The sequence below is a fragment of the Bombus pyrosoma genome, linkage group LG2 (genome assembly GCF_014825855.1).
Source record: "Bombus pyrosoma isolate SC7728 linkage group LG2, ASM1482585v1, whole genome shotgun sequence".
NCBI lineage: Eukaryota > Metazoa > Arthropoda > Insecta > Hymenoptera > Apidae > Bombus > Bombus pyrosoma.
In genome coordinates this window covers 2,643,709-2,666,202 of record NC_057771.1, presented here as the reverse complement: position 1 = coordinate 2,666,202, position 22,494 = coordinate 2,643,709, and the positions used below count along the sequence as shown (strand labels likewise).

The window sequence follows — 22,494 nt, the reverse complement described above, 5'->3', positions numbered from 1 at the left end:
GGTGGAGATATTGTCTCAAGTATTGCTTAACGTTGATTAGTGGTTAAAGGAAATTTACATACTCGAGAGAAATCATAGTTTTGTCTTTGAGAATTATGTCGTTTAAAATGTTGGACCCTATGGATGTTTCTCGATTACCGGCTTCATCTATTTTCGGATTCGTAAGACTATTGCCATATTATGGCGTTTTACTGCCTGCCGTGTTAACATTTCCTTTCGCATTAGCAACGTTAATAACACGAACCTATTATTTGGAGGCGCATTAATATGCATGGACTAGATAAACTTCATTATCTTATAATTTTGCATGAATGACGAAATCGCTTTTGCAAGGTGAGTTAATATTGAGTCTAATATCCCGGGTATTGTTGTATGTAACGATACGATTCGAACTATCGGCTGTATTAGGATACAACTGACAGAAATGTTGTATTATCGCGTCAGCAGTTAATAAGGTGTTAATTAGTAGAATTATCGTCAATTTTCATTCGTAAACTTCAGCCGACCACGTAAAAGTTTATTAACGATAGTCAAAGTTCGCTCGTACGTACGCTACAATGGCTATACCACGTACAATCGAGCGCGAATGGCTATTTAGGATCGGTGGATACCGTTAAACACAATGTGTTCAACGTTATAACGATAAACACAGATCTCTTTGCGAATACTCTCATGCATATTCCTACCGTCCTATCTCTTTCTTTCTTCTTATTTCTCTCGCGGGTGAAAGGGGCGCGTAAGTTTATAATAGATATTAAGCGGAACAGTTACGCGGCAGGATACCAGCAGAAAAAGCGTTGTTACTTTCCTGTTACGAGCGAGACCGTGATTCTCTTCCTCTTTACGCTGTTCTGGCAGAAGAGAGTAGTAATAGCGCGTGTAACAGTCGCGGGATTAACGCAGCACCGCAGATTCGCGCGTGCTGTAATTTTCGGAACGATTAAAGCTTCCTTTTCTTGCACCGTGTGCGATACCTTATAGTGGTACTTGCACAGTTCTAAATAAGGCGAGGAAAAAACACGGGCGTTAGATAGCTTTTACGATCGAACGGCGATAAATTTTCTGGCGTACTTCGACAAATTCAGCTAACCTATCATCGAGCAAAGATAGAATAGCAGCAGACTACCGTTGCTGTCTTGACTGATAAGATTCGAGGAGCGAGGAATCATGTCGCGAGAACAGCGATATTTTCCAACCAGTTATCGTTGCGAATGAGAGCTTGATTTTTGGATATTTTCTGATATACAAGCGGAATTTTTGAAAGATACAAATCTAAAAAAGTTTGTAAAGCAAAGTAAGTCTTATTGCGAATAAAATTTCGAAGGAATGATTCGATATCTAAATCCTCTTGATGCGACTAATTATTTAAACTCCATATAATGGAGATTTTAAACGATTATCCTTTCGAACGACACAATATTGTTTTATTCGTATTTCTCTCCCTGCGATCGTTACGAACCACGATATAGGAATAAAGTATTAATCTGATGTCTTAGCAATCATCCCATCGCATTTGAAATAATCAATCGTTCATGATATCATTCGTGCCAAGAATGAAAGCCACTATGTGCTGTGTCATTGAAGAAATATACGTATACGTGGTCGTCGTGGAAGAAGAAACACGCAGGACACAATACGAACGGGAGAAGATCCATGAACGCACAAGACGTGTGTCTAAAGCTTGCAAACAAAGCATGAGAACGGCACGACCTTCTTTAATTCCAATCGCTAACCGCGAATTACTAGCACTTAAACGTTACACCGATGCTCGGAGTAATGTCTTACTCGGTGCATGGTTGTGATATAAACCTCTGTGGCGTGCAAGGATCGTAGAAGCTGAGCACGGACGCGGTATATACGCCTCACGTTGAGCGCCAGCCAGCGAAACAGCATTATCTTGCCGAACGCTGCACGGTCACATCGCATTATTTCGCTCCGAGCATTATATTAAGCCTACGAAATTCCTCGTAGAGGCTGGCAAGGAGTATGCATCCAAGATTCGCGGAGCGAATGGCTGGTGTGCCGCTTAGAAAATCCAGACGACGCGCGACGTCCTATCGTCGCATGAGAGAAACAGCCTCGAAATGTTTACGATGGAAAGTGAAGGCATTACACATTACACATTACACTTCGTCGTTATCGCTGTCTGCCAAGAGCCAAGAACCTTTCTCTTTTCTCTTCTCTCTTCTCTTTTCTCTCTTCTCTCTTCTCCCTTCCCATTTCTTTTCTCACTATACGTTTGCCCTCCTCCTCTTCCCCCATCGCCGTCGATGTGTCTCGCCGTATATCTTCCTCCCTTTCTCTTGGACCGATCCTTTTCGCCTTGTTTCTGATCCTCTGCATTTCCTCGGCGGTGCCGCACCGCCGAGTAGCATATTTCTTTCTGCTCTCGGTCTTCCTCCCGCTTCTACTCGATCTTCGGTTTTTCTCACCTTGAACTCTCTTCCTCTTGCTCTCTCGATTCGACATACGCACTCGGTTCGCTCTATTTGGTCTCTGTCTCCCGGACGCATTCGGATTCGCGTGGCGCGCGTTATTCGCCGCGTAGAAATGATCGTATAAGGCAAAGAAACCGGCCTTAGATGGTTTCAAAGACCGGTGGCAGGCTATGCAGACCGGGTCCGGGTTCCTTCCTTCGGTCAGCCTCTCTGGATAGGCAAAAACTAGGATAGGCCTAGATGGCTGAGTTACCCGGGAGACAGGGGGAGGCTAGAAGGAGAAAAATACTACGACCAAGGAGCAAGAGAGGAGCGAGGATATGCGCGAGATACCTCTGTACACGCGTGCAAGTGCGTACGAAGTACGAAGAAGGGAAGAGAGGCGCTGTGGGTTGAGTATAGGGACCGGAGGGGAAAAGAGAAGGTTGCGTGATCTGGGTGTGATGGAGAGAGGAGAAGACGAAGAAGAGGAAGGAAACGAAAGGAGAGACGGAGGCGGTAGGTAGCGCTGGAGTAGGTATATTCAGCCTAGCCGACCGGACAGTGCACTGAACTTGGCAAGAAATCCAAGGTTATATGGCTTAATGATCTAGTTTCTTCGGCACTGATATGATTCACCATTATGCATCCACTCATTTGGCTCCTTCCGCGCTAACTCGCGTCGCATCTGACTTCCAGAACTTCTGGAAAGAATCTCGTAGTAGATTTGGACGTGTTCAATTTCCTAGATATCGGTTTGGTAGTAGATACTACTTGAAGGAAATGGAAAGGATCGACCGAGTTCGTATTGGACGTAGGAAAAAATGCTGTTGCAGTATTTGAAATCAAGATAAGTTAGCGTTTCTTGGCAAAAAGATCGATAGTTTCCAGTTCGTATATCCGTTTTATCGATCTCTGCCGGTAGGAAAAGTTTCTCGTTCGTTGTACACTGAAGCTGATACCGTTTATCTTTCGTCTACCAGCTTCCGTTCGATCGAAACTAAATCGCGAAGAGGAGAGCGTTATTTGATGCGACGCTCCATTAAATTGTTTCAACGAACCATCGACGATCCCGTTTGAAGGTTTCTCTGTAATCTTGAAAACGGTGTATGTCTCGTTAATTAGACTACTCGATACGCGTAATTAGCCAGGCAAAAAGAAAGGAAAGAATCGGCAGGAACGTTAATTCGCGAGTTGCTGCTTCTGTATCGCCGATCCAAGGTCATGCCGCTTAAGGATTCAACTTCTTTGCCTGAGATATGATTCATCATTGTGCATTCATGTAACTGGCCCACTCGACGTACCTCCGAATATTTCGTGCAGCTTCTTCGTCGATAGGACTAAACGATCGACCTTAAGTTTTTCTGAAAGAAAATGTTTTGCATCATTTCGAAGAAATGTGAAGCGATCGTATATACAAAAAAGATACGGAAAAATCGATATAAAATGTAACAGTGCCGTTGCACGGCGATAAAATTATGTGTAGACACTCTGATTTATCACATCTATAGTGGACAGAGGAAAAAGAACAGAAACGAAAGAAAACGTTGGTGTTATTAGCGCAAGGTGCCTATTAAAGATCACACTTTATTTGTTCGCAATTGCAAATCCAGCAATTGGTAGAAGGGAGAGACATAAATCAGGTCGCATAGCAATTATCTTGTGTTTATCCCCTTTTTTTCTATTACCACCATCATTAGCTTGGTCCGCGCTATGCGAACGAGTAATTATTCTGACGCTAACCGGAATGCACGCGCGATTGCTGCTAACGGTTTACACTTGCTATAGCCGTGTCAACGAATGAAGCGCGCATTATTTTAAATTAGGTTTCACACGGAGGAGATCTTATATCGAGTGGACGACATTTAGTGATTATTCAAAATTTGTCAACATTTTGTTTTTCCGTACATTTTTTCTTGTATGTGCGTAATCCTGATTGTAAACGTTATTTCCAACGACACGTTCTATCGAATGAGATCTCATAATCGATCGACTGTCAGCTAGTCTATTAACTGAAGATAATTCAGTTGTATGTTGTCCAGACGTTGCCGTGTAAAATTCTAGAAGGAACTCTTTCACGCTGCCAACGTCTTTACGATATTTCAATTCATTACCTCCAAATTCCTGGTAATATGTATTTGTGGAAAGTTCCGTATGAAGAACATCTTCCAAAGACCTCGGTACTTTTCGAAGTATCCCGATATACTATCTGACTCCGAACGTCAGAAAAAGAGAATCCGTTACCAACAGCCCAGTCTTAGGGTGTCACTGGACCACTGGTTAAACTTTTTGTCCGTATCTTGTGTCTTCGTTTTTCGTCAGCGTTCTCGTTACTCGAATGTCCCGAATCCCCGGACGAATCCAGTTGAGAAACCCGAGCGGATTTCTGGTGGGCCTAGACTTTGTGTTCCGTAACATGATCGTCGATTGATCATGGGGACGCTCGCCACGTTGGTTCTTCATTGAGTTATCGTATTCCTGGTTGCCCGAAAATGACCTTTGCCGGCTCTCCATGCTCGTTATTTTCGTAATAACGGAAACTTTTTTCACGGTGGCCATCGTTCTGGTCATTAGACTGCTTTTTTGGTGTTTCGTCGAAGGGTAAGTGTGCCAACGACTGAAATTTCTGACAAACGACAAATTTTCATTTCTGCGAATTCAGCTAATACCATCAGATATTTTTGCGCCATTTCGTGTATCGTTATGTAATTTGCGAACATTAAAGTAAAGAGAAAATCGACAATTTTGAGTGTTAATAGGAACGGAATATGGAATTCGCTTATTAATGTTGAAGAAATTTTATAGCTTTTAAAACAGCCGTAGATTGATTTTTTTTCACTGCGAATAATTGAATATGAACCCTTTGCACTCGAGAGGTGATTCTCGGCCATCACTTGGTTTGATACAGCGACTCGAACGGCGACGATGTTTATTTAGGTTTGACTTCTTTGGAACTCGAAGCGTCGTTGCTAATACAGCTTCATGAATGGGTTTCTAAGCTTCTTACGTATAATCGTACGAAATGTAGAATAATACACTTCAAATGGTTATAAGATTTTCTTATGTCAAATTAGTTCGTGATCATGAATCGGGTTGCGTCTTCGGCGTCAGTAATAGGAATATTATTTTCAAATTTGCTGAACCCTATAAGCTTGGGATGTAGTAATGAAATCAGCTCAAGTGAAGATGAGTTTGATCTTTCGTTTTTAAACGACGAAATTACATTTATACATAAAATACTTGACGATAGAGAGAAGGAAAGCAGTGATGAATATAGCGTTTGAAATGTAAACATACGTAAAATATTAAAATATACTAGTTTATTACTATTATTTATTATTATTTATTTTAGTCCGTGCCTTTTGGCTTTGGACGAACTTTCGAATTACATTTCTTATCTCTAGTCGCTAAAACTAATGACTACAAACTATTGCAACTTATGACTACACATTATTGTCCTTCGATCTTTTGCCTCCTTGCTGTGCTACCTTCTTGTCCTTCCTCCCCGTCTTGTATTGCCCCTGCCCTTCTCTTCTCTATTATTGCTTTTAATTCTGTTAGTCCTTCTCCAGTCTCATTCAGTATTTTTCCCATGTCTTTTGGTCCTCCCGTTATTTCACATTCTTCTATTACATGTCTCAGGTCCTCTTCTTCCCTTCCACATAATCTGCACCTTTTTTCTCCCTCCGCTTTCCAGTGTTCCATATAGTAGTTTTATGTGTTAATTTGTATGTGAAATCATTTAAATATACACCAAATATGTGGCAAATCATCTTCAATTGTCGGTAGGTCTCAGCGAAAAAGACCTTGAGCGCAAAGGGTTAAGAATGATTGGTAAAGTAAAATTGTTTGGTAAATGCAGATAATATCAACATGATGTAGCGTTGAATTAGTTCTTGCCACGAAATGTATTAAAATGAGTTATTAAAATTATCCAAGAAAATGAATGGCTATCATGTAGTTACATGTTACTTATGGAACTAACTGGAGTTATCGAGAAGTTACATAGGAACTGTAGTTATCGAGAACGTTTTTGTGTCTATTACAATTGCAGCGTATGTTTATTTCGTCATTAAACAATGATATTTTAAGCTCGTAAGAATTCGATCGTATAAAGAGAAAATAATTTTCTTAATGTGTGCAGCGGTAAATTTCGCTTAAAGTGAATTAATTACTTATGTAACCATGCGTTGTAATAATAACTAATGATTAATTATACGTTCTTTCTGTTTATTCTTTTACTCGCAGTTCATAGTTAATGCCCTAGTAATTACTGTTGACTGAATTTGTACTTAATAATATACCTGTAGGATATTTGCCCACATTTCTAGAAATCATTTTATAGTTCTTAATATATCATTATTTTCATTGCTATATCAGTTAAAAATAGACAAAGTTTTCTTATTCTTCTTGGTCATGAAATTAAATTTGATACAATAGAATGAGATTGAAAAATGTTATTTTCGGAATTGTTAAATGTTTCTCTAATAGTAATAAAATAAAATCGATAGTATAAATTAAAGATGAACTGATAATTCTTAAGTACCAACGTTCTTCTCGTTGCAGTAGAATTATTCTATTGCACTCTCTGTTGGATAAAAATTTCTAAACGACGATAGATAAACGAACATGATTCATCAGCCGTTTCTATGAACATAAAATGTTGTGGGGGAGGGCAAGGCTGCTTGGAGGACACACGTGCAGGAAGTGGCACACCCTTCGGAATGCAGTCGAACATTGTGAACGGCCGCGAAATACGAAACGAAAGAAATGCATTCTAATAGATTGTATACGCACGTCGCGCGGCCCTTCGTGCTTCGACTACCACGATTTTCACGTGATATCCTTTTGGACGAGCTTTCGGTCGAAGATCATCGAATCGGAACGGAATTCGCGTTGAACCGAAAATTGTAAATTAATAGAAACGGTTATTCGATATTAGTGGATGATTATTTCATTAGACCTTACTCGAGGATCATAAAAAGAGAGTATTTTTATTTTTAAATTAGGAAATATATATAAAAAAATATATATATTTATCATGTATATATATAGTGCGTATAACGAACAACAATGGTTTTTAAACTCGTTCAGATTACTGCTGAAACGGCGAATCCAATAATACAAACTAGCGATATGATTGATAAATTGAATGATAAACGAGCGGGCAGGACTGGCCTTCTCATCAATGTGGTATCTGCCGCTCGATCGTTGAACAAAGGGAAAGGGAAGAGAAAGGAGGAAAAAGGAAAAGTACGCGGCAAGGCTGCTTGGAGGACACGCGGGCAGGAAACGGCTCAGGGCTCAAAAGGAATGCAATTGGAAAGATGCAAACGAAATTCATTCTAAAGCGTGGCGTACACGGTAGCGTGTCGTGTCCCGACCCTTGGTGCACGTTTTGTCTGCGTGACCTAACGCGATAAGATGACCGGTGGAAAAAAGGAGATGAGAAGCAGAGGAAAGGTGGAGAAGCTAAAGAAGCTGAAGAAAGAAGCAGCGGGGAGGAGGTAGAGAAACGAAGACCCCACGGAGACGTGATGTGCCTCACGATGCGAATTCTAAGCCTTCAGGCTGTGGCGGCCTCCGGACCCCGAGGGCTTCTGAAACCTATGAGAGCTGCCATCTTTCCCTCGCTAAGCTGGATGCACGCATCTAGTCTCCGTTACCCTCTCTGTCTCTCACGATCCCGCCAAAGTGGAATGAACTCCTTCCCTCCGGATGAACACTCTTGCTCGTCGTAGCTTTAATGCACGTTAATTGATGACAACCGCGCGCGGTTCGATTAAAATTCAAGTGATTTTAAAATACACGTTCCTGGATCTCTTGGATGAGCGTCCTCGATCGAAAAATCGCCCGAGTGATTTCCACTCTGGATGATAGCCGTAGGATGGTTAGCCAGTTTATCATTCCGGGAATTATGCGGTAATCTAGCGATCGATCCTGGATTTCCTTGATCTGCAAGTGGTATATTTTCAGGTTTTTGTAGTTCTGCCAATCTTACGTAATCTCGACGTTACAGGTTCTAAAATTAATACATAAATACCAGATCACACGCTCTATCACACGATAGTCCACAAATCGTCGCATATGATTAACGCTTAAAAGTTTGAATAGTCGATTCATCGCGTCAAAATTGCAAAGCAAGTCCAACCTCCTCAAAATGAGGTAAGAAAAACGCGAACCTTGGACAAGTCAACTGCGACCCTTTTTCTTGGTTATTTCGAAAACGCTGCATCACGTTTTTGCACGAACGACGCATACGTTTTGCAATTGTTTATAGAAAAGCGAACAGAATCAAGATTTTTGTCATCGAACAGAATGCGCGTTGCTCTATGTGACATGGCTGATTTCACGGCAATATTTGTGTTACGCGTCGAACGTACGTACCATTTTATTCCAACTTTGCGGAATATTTTTGCTGCAGGGAGGAAGATAGAAAGAGAGGAAGAGATAGAGATAGATAGGTACATAGATAGATAGATAGATAGATAGATAGATAGATAGATAGAGAGAGCGAGAGAGAGAGAAAGAGAGAGAGAGAGAGAGAGAAAGAGAGAGAGAGAGAGAGAGACAGTTTCAGTGCCATGCGAAAGGTGCTGCGTCATCCATTTGGATGGTACGAGACTGTCTACTGAGAAAAACTAGGAAAGACAGATGCGTAGATGGACTTTTATTACCAGCCTCACCATAATGGAACGCAACGTTCCTCTTTCCTGTGCATTTGCCACGCATCCGAACGAATTTCACTTAGTTCTTGTTGATCTTAAAAGAACCGCGCTTCACGGGACGAACAATCATTTTATCACTTTTTTCCCTTCTTTGTCCCGTATGCTAGGAAGTCTGAGCGTCTAGTTTCGAAAAGGACTTGTCTTTGCGTTTTAGAGGAATTTCGTTCTGTCACGTGTGAGCGCACTTAAAATGATTCGCCGTTTCACACGGTTTGATGCTCGAATGGATTTTTCTGCGTGTTCGTAGTCTTACGCGAGGTTGAATTCTTGTAACGACCAATCGATATTTTTATAAATCGTCCGAAACTTTGATGGATTTATGATTGTTCTTCATTTGTCTTTTCATTCGTTGGCAAAAGACAGTATGTGGATTATAATCGTACGAAGAAGACAGAAGTTGCGTTCTTCATGGTAGTTTGCGAAGTGTACAATTTACTCCAAGTCAAACGTATTTTTAGTACACACTTCGGTAATAAATCTATAATATATAATATATAATAAAACTATATAGATTGCGTATGAAATATACTTAAAAACTGCAAAATTATTTGGCCATCATTTGTCACTTGTAATTATTTTTTATCGGCTGCTAATCTTACGCATGTATACAAATACGTCTGATAAAACAGTTTCCGCAGTAATTTATGGCAGATTACAATTTAGTTAGCTTCGTGATTTTACCATAGATAATGTGTAATTTTCTCATGTTTTCACTTAGTACAACGTGAATTTTGTAGATTGCAAAGATGTCTTTTCCTCATTTTGACATTTCTGAATAATTAATCATGATGATATTAACAACAATTTAGTCGAGCTATAGAGTCGAGTTAAGTAAAGCAGATACCTTTTGAGGAACATGAGGGTAAGTCATATTATTTACAACACCGATTTAAGGCACCGATTTGGAAATAAAACAGCATACTTTAAGCAGAATTTTTCAATACTGCAAATATGTACTTGAGAACACTTGGAATCCACTCTACGCGCTGTAAAATCGCGCACTATAATCAAAGTTGCGGTTTGCTCGTACGGATTACGAATGTCATGGATCCATCGCGAATACGACGAAGGAGAGGATACAGATGACGTTGAATGAAAATCCCTCTCACTAGTCGATGCTGCGTTACTATCGCACCACGTGGGCGTCTTCCTCTTCCAATCTCTTCTCTCCTATCTTTAGTAAGTTCCATTTGGTTTCGCGCGCGTTCTCGCGTTTCTACGAACCCGTCCTCGCTGATTCTTCGTCCCGTCGAATACCATCTGAATTTATTCAGCAGCGTGTCCGAGACGAACGACGTTTATGATGTTTATTCGACGCTGAAGTTGCGCTGTATTGAACATGCGGGCGGATCGAGGATAGAGTTTGAAGTCTTGTCACCAGCGTTCGAGTTCCACGCGATACAGGAGAGGGATTTTCTGACAATTTCTGCTTGTTTATTGGCGATTTCTGCTGCTTGATCCTTGCAACAAGCTACGCGTACAGCCAGAGGAGAATCCTGTCTTTCGCTTCGTTACAATATGCGACTTTGGCTGTTTCGAGTTTGTGGTTGCAAGAGAAGATTTTTCAAGCGTTGATTCGATGTAAGATGTTAGCGTGTATGTTTGCGCAAGTTTGTCCAAGTTTTACGATAATATCGTGTATTATCTTCCTTGTAGGAAAAGGCAGAGATTAATCATCGATAAGGTTTGGGTATGGATTAAAATAAAAAAGGAAGATGAATTTTATAGTATTAAATCGGAAGTTACATGGTATTCGAAAATATAGAAACATCGCTGAAGTCTAAATGGATATTTCGTTAAAGTTTGATTACGATCATTATTCTTCGAAGAACAAGACTACACGGAAATTTATGAAATACTTCAACATACGTTATTGCGTCGTTTTCTATCCCGAATCATGTGGCTTCACACATGACATTAATCGTTTTCAATTACTCGATTTTCACAGTTAATTTGCTCGCGTTTTTTCAACCAAAGTTCGTATCCGAGGCACGTTAAAATTGGTACCCCGAGCGATCCCCGTTCTTTCTTCCATGAGAGCTTTACGTGAACGACAACGACGCGACGTGGCTCTCCTCTAAACTTTGAGACTGTATTTCTTTAGCTGACTCGGACTTTCGGCTTTCAAATGGTTTTTCGAGACACGTACGTACTATTTCAGCCGGTAGTACTGTTATTTGCGTCTCGAAACTGGATTTTTCATGTCACGCAACGTATTTGTGAGCTGCACTTTATCTTGCGTGAAATTATTTTTGGACAGCGAAAAGTTCTTTCGTATTTCTTCATGCATAATCAAACAGTTCTTCGCAAAATATGCGAATATGATAACAATCTTTTGGAAAATATTATATATTCCTCGACTTTGAGAAACTTTAATCAAACTTTGAGAAATCGCAAAGCATAGCACGCGAGGAGAGTGAGAATAACTCGAGGATCTATTAGAACTCGGCGAATTTTCATTACAAGAAGTTTCGCGCTCTGAGGACGGTAGTCTGCCACGTCTCATGAAATTCGCGTTCTTACCACACGTCGAAGCTTCTGCACGCACACAGGTTCAGCCGTCTGGATCACGATCCTTCGGAGGAATGTCTCTAGCGGCGCATTTGAATTCTATTGGACACGCGTGGCGCGCGCTGGCTTGCGACCGAACCGCTGCCAGCAGCTACCAGGGAAAACTGGACTGTCTTATCTGACGGCAGGTAAATCAGATGCTTGCGTCCATGGTTAAAAAAGTGAAAAATGTCGGCACGTGCCATACGACCCCACAGGTTATCTTGGCCAACAGGTGTAGTAGTTGAACATTCGACGAACGATCGACAATCTCACGTTTCACGATTTATAATTTAACGGATGCGATTCCATCGTTTACGATTTCATTCTGCGATGAAATTGGCAACAGGAAAGAAGCGCTTGTTCAATTTTTCTTATTTGTATTCTTAGATAATAGTATTTACCGTTATCGCGTCAATATCGTCTACCTATCACTCATGTATCGCATCGGTTCGCATTTGAACAGGTTCTCAAGAGTAAAATTACGTAAATCCCTTTAGGAAGCAATCATAAAACCTCGTGCTATTTTATTCCGACTCGGGTTTATAACTATCCTTCGCTAAAAATGACTTAACAGGCCTGTATTTTTATCCTTCGTAATTATTACGGATATTAAATTATGCGACTTTTTCTGATACTTCATATTCCCTAAGTTTTCAAGTAAGTCTACGATTGGTTCGATTCCAAACGTACTTTTAATAATTTCTCGTTTTATCGTATTCCGATTGCCGCGTTTCCCCCTACAGCTATTCTCATTTCCGTTTTGCCTTTCATATAAAATCACTTTCCTGGGACTATCCACTTAGTTGGATTAAGGAAACTAGTCGAGTAGCCATTGGGTACATCAGATATCGCGTAACTACATCGTGGCTCTCCTTACTTTAATAAATATTCTCGAATGGTGATGAATAGTTACCGTGTATGAACAGAGATTGTAAGCTGCATTAGGTAATTTATCTACGAATACGACAAGCTGTCTATCGATTGTTCGCGCAGCCGATTTATTCGTGCTAACGACGTAATTAATCCTTAATTGATCTAGCTCGAATTGGTCTTCGAATTCGGAAAGAATCGCAAAAAGCGATATCGGGAATGCGTTTGAAAATTTATGTCGTTCACAGATAATGGACAAACCGAAGAAAACTATTTTAATTTCTATCGAATCGCAGCCCTCTAAGTAGCATGAATCAGAGATAACGCAATGCAAGGTGTAGCAGCGAAACGGAATGCGTTTTACGCGAGATAGGCGATTGACTCACCGGTATGTCAGAGATATATTTTTTCCAACTGTCCGGGATAGATAACAGTGTTCGTGGTTAAATAGTACAGGCAGGTGTACGGTCTTCGATCTTTCGCCGTCTGTAATTGCATGCAAATATGTTCCAATTTTAATGTAAATCACTTTTTTAGCGAAACAACTAAAGATTTGCTCAGATTGAATAATACACGAGTGCTCGCGCTATGTGTAAACATGTCCTTGGCATCGTTCTGTCTAGAGTCTTTCAGATTGCCCGCATATGAGTGAATAATCGTTTGATAATCCAAAGCAATAATCGATTCGTTTACGATACAAAATTAATCTTATATATATCCATTAAATATCCATTCGTGAAAAATGGTAGGTATTTTCTAGAATTTACAAGATATCGTTTCTATACTTTGAATTCCAAGAACTTCTTTCTAGTCGTAATGTCTCTGCACCGTTATCTCAAAATACCGTTTTTTATCACATATATCGATCATATTTAACAATGTTTATAATATACCATACATATATATATTTTCATTCATTTTCTATAATTTATGACATAGTTAAATAGGAGACAGCGGAGACGATGCGTATAAGATACACGCGGAAAGTATAATGATTTGTAAAGTCCTAATCCTGGCACTAAAAATCTCCCATTAAAATTCCTTTTGCCGAAGGAAAGAACTCGTAAAACCTCAAAGACAATGCACGCTACGATCGTTTACGTCATGGTCGTTGGAAAATGCAAAGGACCGAACCTTCGTTTATCTTTCGAGAAACTCCAGTTCCAGTTGATGGCGAGATCAAAACCCCAGCTTCTGAGCGATCGCGATCGGAGCAAAACGAATGTAACGCGTTACATTCTCCCATTGAGCAAAGTGATAAAATGTAGAAAGACGACTTGATACCCGGAGGAAGTCGACGTTTTTATTCTCGCCGGATTACGTTGTTACCGTCTTAAGTATCCGGTGCCTATCCCCCGATGCTTTGGCTCTTCCTGCTAGCTAAGACATTATAATTTTCCAATCTTCCATGATGCACATACGCATGTACATTTATGGTCCCAGGATAGGCCAAGCTCAGACGATTTGACGAGCCTAAAGGTCCGTCGTCGTTTCTACGTCAATTTTTCGTCCCTCAAGCTCGATCCGCTGCTTTGCGATCTACAAGGATTAATCCTAATTATTCAGCCATCGAGGAGGTAAAATCACGTTGAGTTATTTCGAAGAGATTTAACTCCAGCTCGTGTCTATCTTGCCGAGTAATTGCTATAACCGATTGAACCATTCAGTCTTGTCAACGGATATCTTTGTCTAAGAATCCTGTATTCGACTAGCTATTCGCTGTGATAATTAAAGAAATACTACTAATGAAACATTATAACAGTATTCTATTAAACTTCTAATAACAGGATATCCGATGCCAGTTTCTTGTGAAATTAATTTCGTCTATAACCAGATATAAATCGAATTTTTTGTTGTATAATGCCGATACGAAAGATGATGATATATTACAGGAAAAATAAAAAAGATGTTAAAACAAAAAGTTAACATAATTACATATCCGTTGAAGGATATGGTCCCTTGCAAGGGACGTACTTCTCTCTCCCTTTCTGTCGTAATAATTAGTTCGTAGAATCTATAAGGTTTTGGAAAAAGAAGATTCGAGCAACATGTTATACCTTTTCTTGATGATATCTGTTTTAATCGTATGAAAAATGCGAGGTGTCTGGCATCATACGCACTTGCGTAGGCATTTATTTCCATTGTATATTCTTAGCTTAAGCAAACGATGTTACTCGTGATCAATGATCGATATGCATGTTTTACTTTATCGAATGTGCCATTCTCTTATATAATAAAATATATCGTATATTTGTTATAATACATGCAAGATATTTACGCATAAATTGTTGTCTAGAAATTTAAATTCTGGCTGAATATAAAAACCTTGGAAACTTCTTTTGGAACGATTTATCCATTTATCGCCAATTTCCCTGCAACTTTTACACGGAATAGCGTTCAGCATTTAGATATATCGAGCTTGCACATCTTTATCGTGCTTGATTATCGTTCGTCAGCCACCCTCATTTCTGTCGTCGTTTAACTTGATTCAGCGCTTCTATCATTATCGTTGTCCTAAATCTCGAGTATACAGAAAATAACAGAAAATAATCTGTTATATCTCATTGTCGCTTCGCATTTATCACTATCTCATCCATCTCCTTTACAAATTCTTAAAATCATCTTACGTCTGACAGCTAAACCGATGATATGGACATCTTGGATTTTTCATAAATTTCAAAGTTACGTTTCTGAAATACGAAGCTTCGATATTTCAACTTGTATCATTGCGGGAAACCTCGTTACAAAACATTTCGCGGTAATGTCTTTCCTTTTCTAGTTAGGTCTCAAAGTGTTAAAACGCAAAATCTGGTTACAGCCTTGATCTTGGAAAATGAAGCAAGCAAGGGCGAGAACCGTTCATGATCCGTGAATGGATGGCTTCCTGAGCCGATGAAAGTCGATGCTTTCCTCCGCTGGTCGAGCTCGTCATGGTCCCTTGACTTTCGATCTTCCGCCGCGCCGTGCCGCGCCGCGTCGCGTCGTTTCACGTTCTCTACGGAATTACACGCGGCTAGAATGCCTCTTCCTCGGCTCTCCTCGTCTTCCTCGGTCGCGGTCCGCTCACCGTTCGAGCTTGTTGTAGATACACTTGGTGATTTATCGCATGGTCGGAACGCATTAACGTTTCAACCCATGTTACGGCATCACGGCGCGTCGTTCTTCAGATAGAAACGGTTAGATGAAGTCCGCACTACGCCTGACACTGGGTCACGAAAGTATCGCAATTAAATGCGTCGACCCCGCGTATAATTAAGGCATCGTATACACGCGAGTGTTGCTGCTGCTGATTTTCCTGACGTCGAGTTGCTTTCAGCCGAGGAACAAACAATCGCTGAGTCTTCGAAAGCGTTGCAGAGAAATTCTTTGTTCGCGTTACGCGAGCGTGATGCGAAACGGTCTTGCTTTTAGCGTTAACGTCGTCATTGGAATCAAATTAATCGAAATTTGTTATAACTCAAAGCGTTAATGTTAATGGATTTGATAGTGATACTCCAGTTACAGTTACTAAATCTTATATTTATATGCTCATTGTATTACGATATGATTGAAGGTGGCGATTTTAGTAAATTTTGTTTATAGCACTGTAGTTGTAGGGTGTTGTGCGACCTATACTTATACGCGTTAACTCTATCGCAGCCCTAGCGCATAGATTTTCATGCAAATTAAAAAGATAAAAAATATAGAAACAGATCACCTGTTATGAACTACTATTAATCATCGATACAAACCGGTTCGACACTTGCTTTTACTTCGTACTAGGTTGCTATAGGAATTGTCTGCCACTGAACGTAAGATAGGAATTCCATCCATTATTTCTGACAGTGTCTCATTTTGTACAAGTTGTATATCGATCTGTTTCGTGTATATCGGCTATCGCGTATATCGACGCTATAAAGGCATCGGTGATGTAAATACCTCCGAAGAATTTGAAGAATTTATCGCAGAAAATCTCTTTTCTTCTTTCCTGTATTTCTGCTTTTATCGAACTTTATTAAAGAACTATTCTATCAACTTCGTTTCTAAGTTACCAAACGTATCTTGTTTGGATTTCTAGTACCGATAAAGTGGAAGCGTATATGATTCCGAGAAATAAGCAAAGCAACATCCGTGTAATAATAACGACAAAACCGCTATCTTTCCTACGACATCGTAGTGCGTGGCAGCGAGAAGATAGAAAAGATACACCGCGACTTTGGTATTATGCTGACATGCACAGCAGTCCCACACATATAAGAAGAGACTGTCCTATCGGGGTGCGTTTCAAGCGGAAAGGAATGATTTATCGAAACACGTAATATGTCTAATGCCTGATAAAAGGCCGCATAGAAATGTTCATTCAGTGGAAATACAGCTTCGTGGCCTCGTAGTTAACTGTATGTATACGTCAAAACAATTTAAAAAGGTAAATCGATTACTGTCCTGAACCCTCCTCCTCCTCCTTCTTCCACCTTGATTAATTACTGGCGGCACGAGCAAATATTTGAATGTAATTCTATGTAGGTAAGTTAAGCCCCGGCGCATGGAGAATCATATTTCATGAAAGTGAGACGTTCCTCGTGTACGTAGATGGGGAAAACATGGAATGATGTACGGTACGTATCGAATAATTTCACTGATGCGTAGCTTTTCGACGTTTTGTCGAAAACCTTCCTATTATAACAGATAACTTCTTTTTCATTTCAAGTAAGAAATAGCTGCATCGGAAATATTTCAAAACAAATTCATGCTCTCTTGTTCTTTCTAATTAAATTTCAATGAACGTTACTCCGTTTACCGACGTTCAACGAAACTCTTACGGAACAGGTTCGACGATCTTTCAAATTCTTTCGTAATTTATGACGACTCTAAAACAACGAGACTCTACGCGAGTTAACCGTATTAGTCGATCCTTTGATGTCCTGAAAGTCGCGTTCATTGATGAAGACGTGGCAAAGTGTTCCGCGATTTTCGCCATTCATCGTGGGTTTCTCGTCCGATTAACTTAACTCGTAGCGATTAACGTAATTCTGCCTCTCTTTCTCTCTCCCCACCCCCTCCCATAATGAACGGCGTACGGTCGATCGAGGGATGGGGAAAGGAGGAAGAACGAGTCCAGCTAGCCGGCGGGAAAAGAAGAACAAAGGCCAGAGAGTCGGTCGAGGTTGGACCCTTGTCTGGGTTCCGTGACGACCACGCTAGTTAATGTTTTATGGAATCGAGCAGGCCGAGAGAGTCGAACAGGTGCACGAATTGGTCCATTCGATGGATGGTCCCGCTCTTTTCCTCTACTCCTCTTCTTCTTCTAGACCTTTCTTCCTTTGGCGCGTTCTTCTCAACGTCCCCCGATTCTTTGCAACGAGAGAGAGCTAGCTTCTCTCAACCTCTAATTCTCGACTCGAGGGAACAAAAACTTAATCGGTTGCTTCCTCTGCTCTCCTCTGCGAATAGAACGGCCTCCACTGGAGGCTGAACCAACGACGAAGAGTCAGCCGCGATCGTGAAGACCGAGAGGGACAGAGTGACACGCACACTGGTGTGGAATTAACTTTTAGTCGATCCAGATATATTTCTTTGGGCGAACTCGAGATCGTCCAAGGGATACGGATCTGGTTGTTTGGTGTTGTAAAAGATAGTGTCAGTCATTGATCCCCTGGATACTCGAGTGTTAGAAGGTTTTTGCGGTCGAATGACGACACGGCTTACGATTCGAAGATATTCGTTCCTGCGAATGATAGATCAAGTAAAATGGTGGTAAATATATAGTTTTTTTAAGAATTGAGAAAATTTATACTGTTTCCTTGTATTGTACTATAATTGGAAGATGGGTATTACATTAGAATCTAAGAGTTTTAAAGAAAAATTCATGTCCAAACGATCGGTTTAATAATATACATTTACCAAAATGAATGAAATCGACAGAACCAGTTTTTCATCGACCGATATCCAAATGGCCGATCGAAAATATATCTTTCGAGGCGTGCAATCTGCAGCTCGTGGATGGGTTCGACACGATTTCGATGCCGTAAAAATGGAGCCTATACCACTGTGCGCGTCAGCGCAGGAGGCATGGGGAAAAAAGAAGAAGCAACTGCTCGAGGAGAAATCTAGCCGGAGGGGGGATCCTTTCGAGAGCTGCGTACGATCAGGATTACCTTTGGGGTAATCTTCGTATCCAGTAGCTGTAAGCGACTGCATTCATTTAGCCTGGTGTGAGTCGAGGAAGATAGGTGTAGGTGCGAGCGAGCGGGCGAACGAGCGAGCGACCAAACTGTCGGATACAGCCGGTTTCGCGTTATTACCGGGCACGGGCCTCCAAGGTCCTTAAGGAGGAGCTTCTGAAATATGCTGATAATAGGTGGACGCCGCGAAATCTCGAGGGATAGCCGGGAATTGCGGGAAATACTTATTTGGTCACGTGAATGGATACGTTCAAGTGATTATAGAACCCGCGAAAAGTGATGGACTAATGTTAAAGCGTAACGCTGCGCTGTCGAAAAACCGGTCAAATTTATCTTCTCTGTCACGTTGCTCCAATCCCAACGCGTTCATCTTTATGGAAAGTGGCCAACTTGTAATTTTCTGACTCGGCCAGCTCTCTTTTGTCTCACGGTTATGTAACCCGTGAGCGGACGAGATCGGTTTGCTTAATGGCGAACCATGTGCTTCTGCTACTTTCTTAATAATAGAAAAAAGTTTCCGTTGTGTCGACATTGGGCGTATTTAGCGAAGCAGACATATTTTTACTGGATTCGTTTATGGTTGGGTGCCTGGATTTATTGTTCCCGTTTCATAGTATAGCGAATTTCTTAAAATCGATGTATATTTAATTAGATTCGTGATTAAACTATGCGTGTAATTTAAAATAGGAGGGTTCGAACATTTATCGAGAAAATTCGACACCTGTTGGCAACTAAAATCAAAATGCGGCCTAACAACCGCCGTAAATAATCACGTAAGAGCGTGCGAGCAATCACTATGGTCTATCTGGCGGCACATCGGTGAGAAACCTATGCAAATTGAATATTAATACGCACGATGTCGCGAGGACACGGAGAAGCTCGACAACGGTCTGGCACCGATGACGTTAGCCCAATAAATAACACCTGAAATATAATACAACATACATTACCCGTGTGTAATAGGAATTTGTTTTTCGTCCCGAACCGCGCGAGAATCGCCATTGGAATCGCGTCGTCGACCATTTTTTCTCTTGACCTTTACCAGAAATAGGTACTTTGGATCTAGATAGTTGCGTTGGTCATTTAACACAACTTAACTATCCGGCGTGAATCTAAGAGAGTTGACGCAGCGCAGTCAGCGGAGACCCTGAAATCGCGGATGATTGCAGCGTATCCTTGCTGGTGCTCACTCGCACTAACTCGCTATGTCGCGCCAGCGGACACTTCCCTCGGTCCTGTCCAGATGGTAAAGTGAGAACAGTTAGCCGCGAAATTTACGGCTCTATTGACGCTGATAAATGGGATAGTTCAGTCTATTTATAATTTGATGTTAGCCACGAGCAGCGCGTACGTTTCGGACCGTTGAGCCACGTATTTCGTGTCTTTGCACTCGGATTTATGGAGTTAACGTGAAAACAGAGGGTCACACAGTGGACATAGGGGAGGGGAGGATTGAATTTTTTCGAGTTAATTATTTTTCGTCGCAGACGTTGCTCGTATATCGTATTGGATACCGATTCATCTCGTAAAAGTCTGGTCGGAAGGGCTGGCGTAATTAGAGGACGAGGATCAGTTGGTTTAACGATAACGGCCCGCGGCGAGTATAACGCTTCATCGCCCGTATACGTATTTGGTTGCATTATGGATCCTGTCGAGCGGCGTTAGGATTGTTATCGGGGCTTTGGAGCCGAGTGAAAGCGTCGTACAGGGTATCAACCAGAGAGAATCAAGGCGTTATTGAGAATGAGTCTGGATGAGCTTGAATAGCTCAGGTAGAGAATCTAGCGGTCTAGTTTCGGCCGTGGTTTCGATCTCTCTTCAAATAAAATATCGGGTTAATAAGCCTTAATAATAAGTCTTCTGAAGAAAAATGCTATTGTTTCTTAAATATTTAATGTTACTTTTAAATATCAGCGTCATCTTATCTGTGAAATTTCTTATTTATCCACTCACGCTTCCCTGTTCTTACAGTTTGAGTAATGAGAATCTCCATTATACATATATTAAATCGTGCCACATTATAGTTCATTCATTCCGCGTAACGATTATGATGTATGAATGCACCTCGTTTCTTCTAGTAATATTAAAATATGCGTTGATAATAAGTTGAAAGTTACTTGGTTCATTCATAAAATGTCGACAAAAAATTGTTGTGCTCCAGTTGCTGAAACTGTGCTATTTAGAAAGGATACAATTTATATACCTTCAAAACCCCTTGTGAATTAGTGCGTGTTTATATGTAATTAAAGAACGACGTATCTCCCATTCGGGCGATAAATTTAGAATTATAATAAAAGTTATGTAATGTTTTTCCTGCACTGGACAATTGTTATCAAAGGCATGTACTGAAGTTATCGCTTAATTATTGACTCGTGTAAAGTATACGCACGCGCGTGCGACTGCTTACTTATCACTGCAAGCACTGTCGACGCGAATCCGGCGGAAACCATGCACAGGAAAACAGCTTTCATTGGACGATGACTATCATTTTTGATCAGCCAACTGGAATGAAGAATCAAAGGCCCGTTTAATCAAATCCGACGTGCGAACGTAACCAACAAGATGTTTCACTGGGACGTAAATTATAAAAAGTCACACGGGTTGTGCAGATTGCTGAAATCGTTTTTTCCCTTGGTGGCAAATTAAAGCAGCAAGGCCTAGAGTCGCGTTTGAATACCAATGTATTCGTTTCCACGCTACGCTTCTTCCGTCTCCTTCAATTTTTTCTTTTGTTCTTGCATGCTTTTTATATCACGAAACCTTTCTCACAGAGGCGAACGATCGAAATTTGCTAAATCATACTGTCTTGCAGATTTTCTGTAAAGCTTTCTTATGATATTCCTCCTCCGTTTTGAATTTAAGTGTTTGCCTTCGATCTCGGGTTTCTATCAACTTCGTAACGCATGTTTTGCTGATCTTGGTGCTAAGTGTGGTACATTTAAAGTACATAGTTACGTTACTAACCATGATACCGCGTTATCAGTGCGCGTTTATCAACTGAAGCTAAAATTCATGAATTGTAGTTAAATTTAATAGTGTCAGAGTTTATAAATATAATAAACGATCGATTCGTAGGCAACGTATAGGTAGGTAAATATAAATTTTAATATCTGGTATTTGGTATCGTGATTATGCTTTTCAGTGTAATTCTCACTTTAATATCGGATATTAGGATTTTTATTCGGTATTCGTTGATGAATTTATCGGATAAGTATAGCTTGATACACCTTCGCGTTCGTAGAATATTACGATAAATTGCTTTATCCTCGATCCCTGGCTTTCTCACATTAAATTGGATGAATCGTCATTCATTCTTATACCTAACAGAAGCTAGATTTTCAAGTATAAGTAGGTACATGTATTTGATAACTGGCTACCATTTCGTCATAAATTATCAAATTTGCGCAATTGACATCGCTTTACTAGATATTTTCCAAGATTATTATTCATCTATGAGTTTAGTTTTCATTTCAAAGTGTGAATTCATAGAGAAAGTAATATATCAACCTACTTACTTATCAAAGCCTATTTACAACTTCTTCCCGCATTTTTTTTCACAGACCTGTATTAAAATATCTGTACTGCCCTTTTAAAGTGAGAATGATAATCACGTAACAACCGAAAATAATTAAGCAGACTTCTATAAGTATTTATTAATAATGCAAACAAAATGGAATATCTCTCACACTTTGCATAATTACCAATTGTCACTCTATGTAAATATAGCGTATCACTTGGATCTTCGACCAGCATTTCACTTCACGT

At 40.4% G+C, this 22,494-nt stretch overlaps 1 protein-coding gene across 4 annotated transcripts in view; it reads left to right on the top strand.

Annotated features, from left to right (window-relative positions):
• LOC122577825 overlaps window positions 1-22,494 on the top strand; it is a 77,503-nt gene that overhangs the window by 19,915 nt on the left and 35,094 nt on the right. The window contains exons 1-2 of one of the 4 annotated variants that reach the window (XM_043749478.1): window positions 16,955-16,973; window positions 17,072-17,163. The exons of 1 other annotated variant lie outside the window; for it this stretch is intronic. The gene's annotated coding sequence lies outside the window, so the exon portion shown is untranslated. Of the gene's footprint in view, window positions 1-16,934; window positions 17,164-20,930; window positions 22,493-22,494 lie in introns of those variants that run through there. 2 more of the 4 variants (XM_043749477.1, XM_043749476.1) reach the window with 2 other exon arrangements.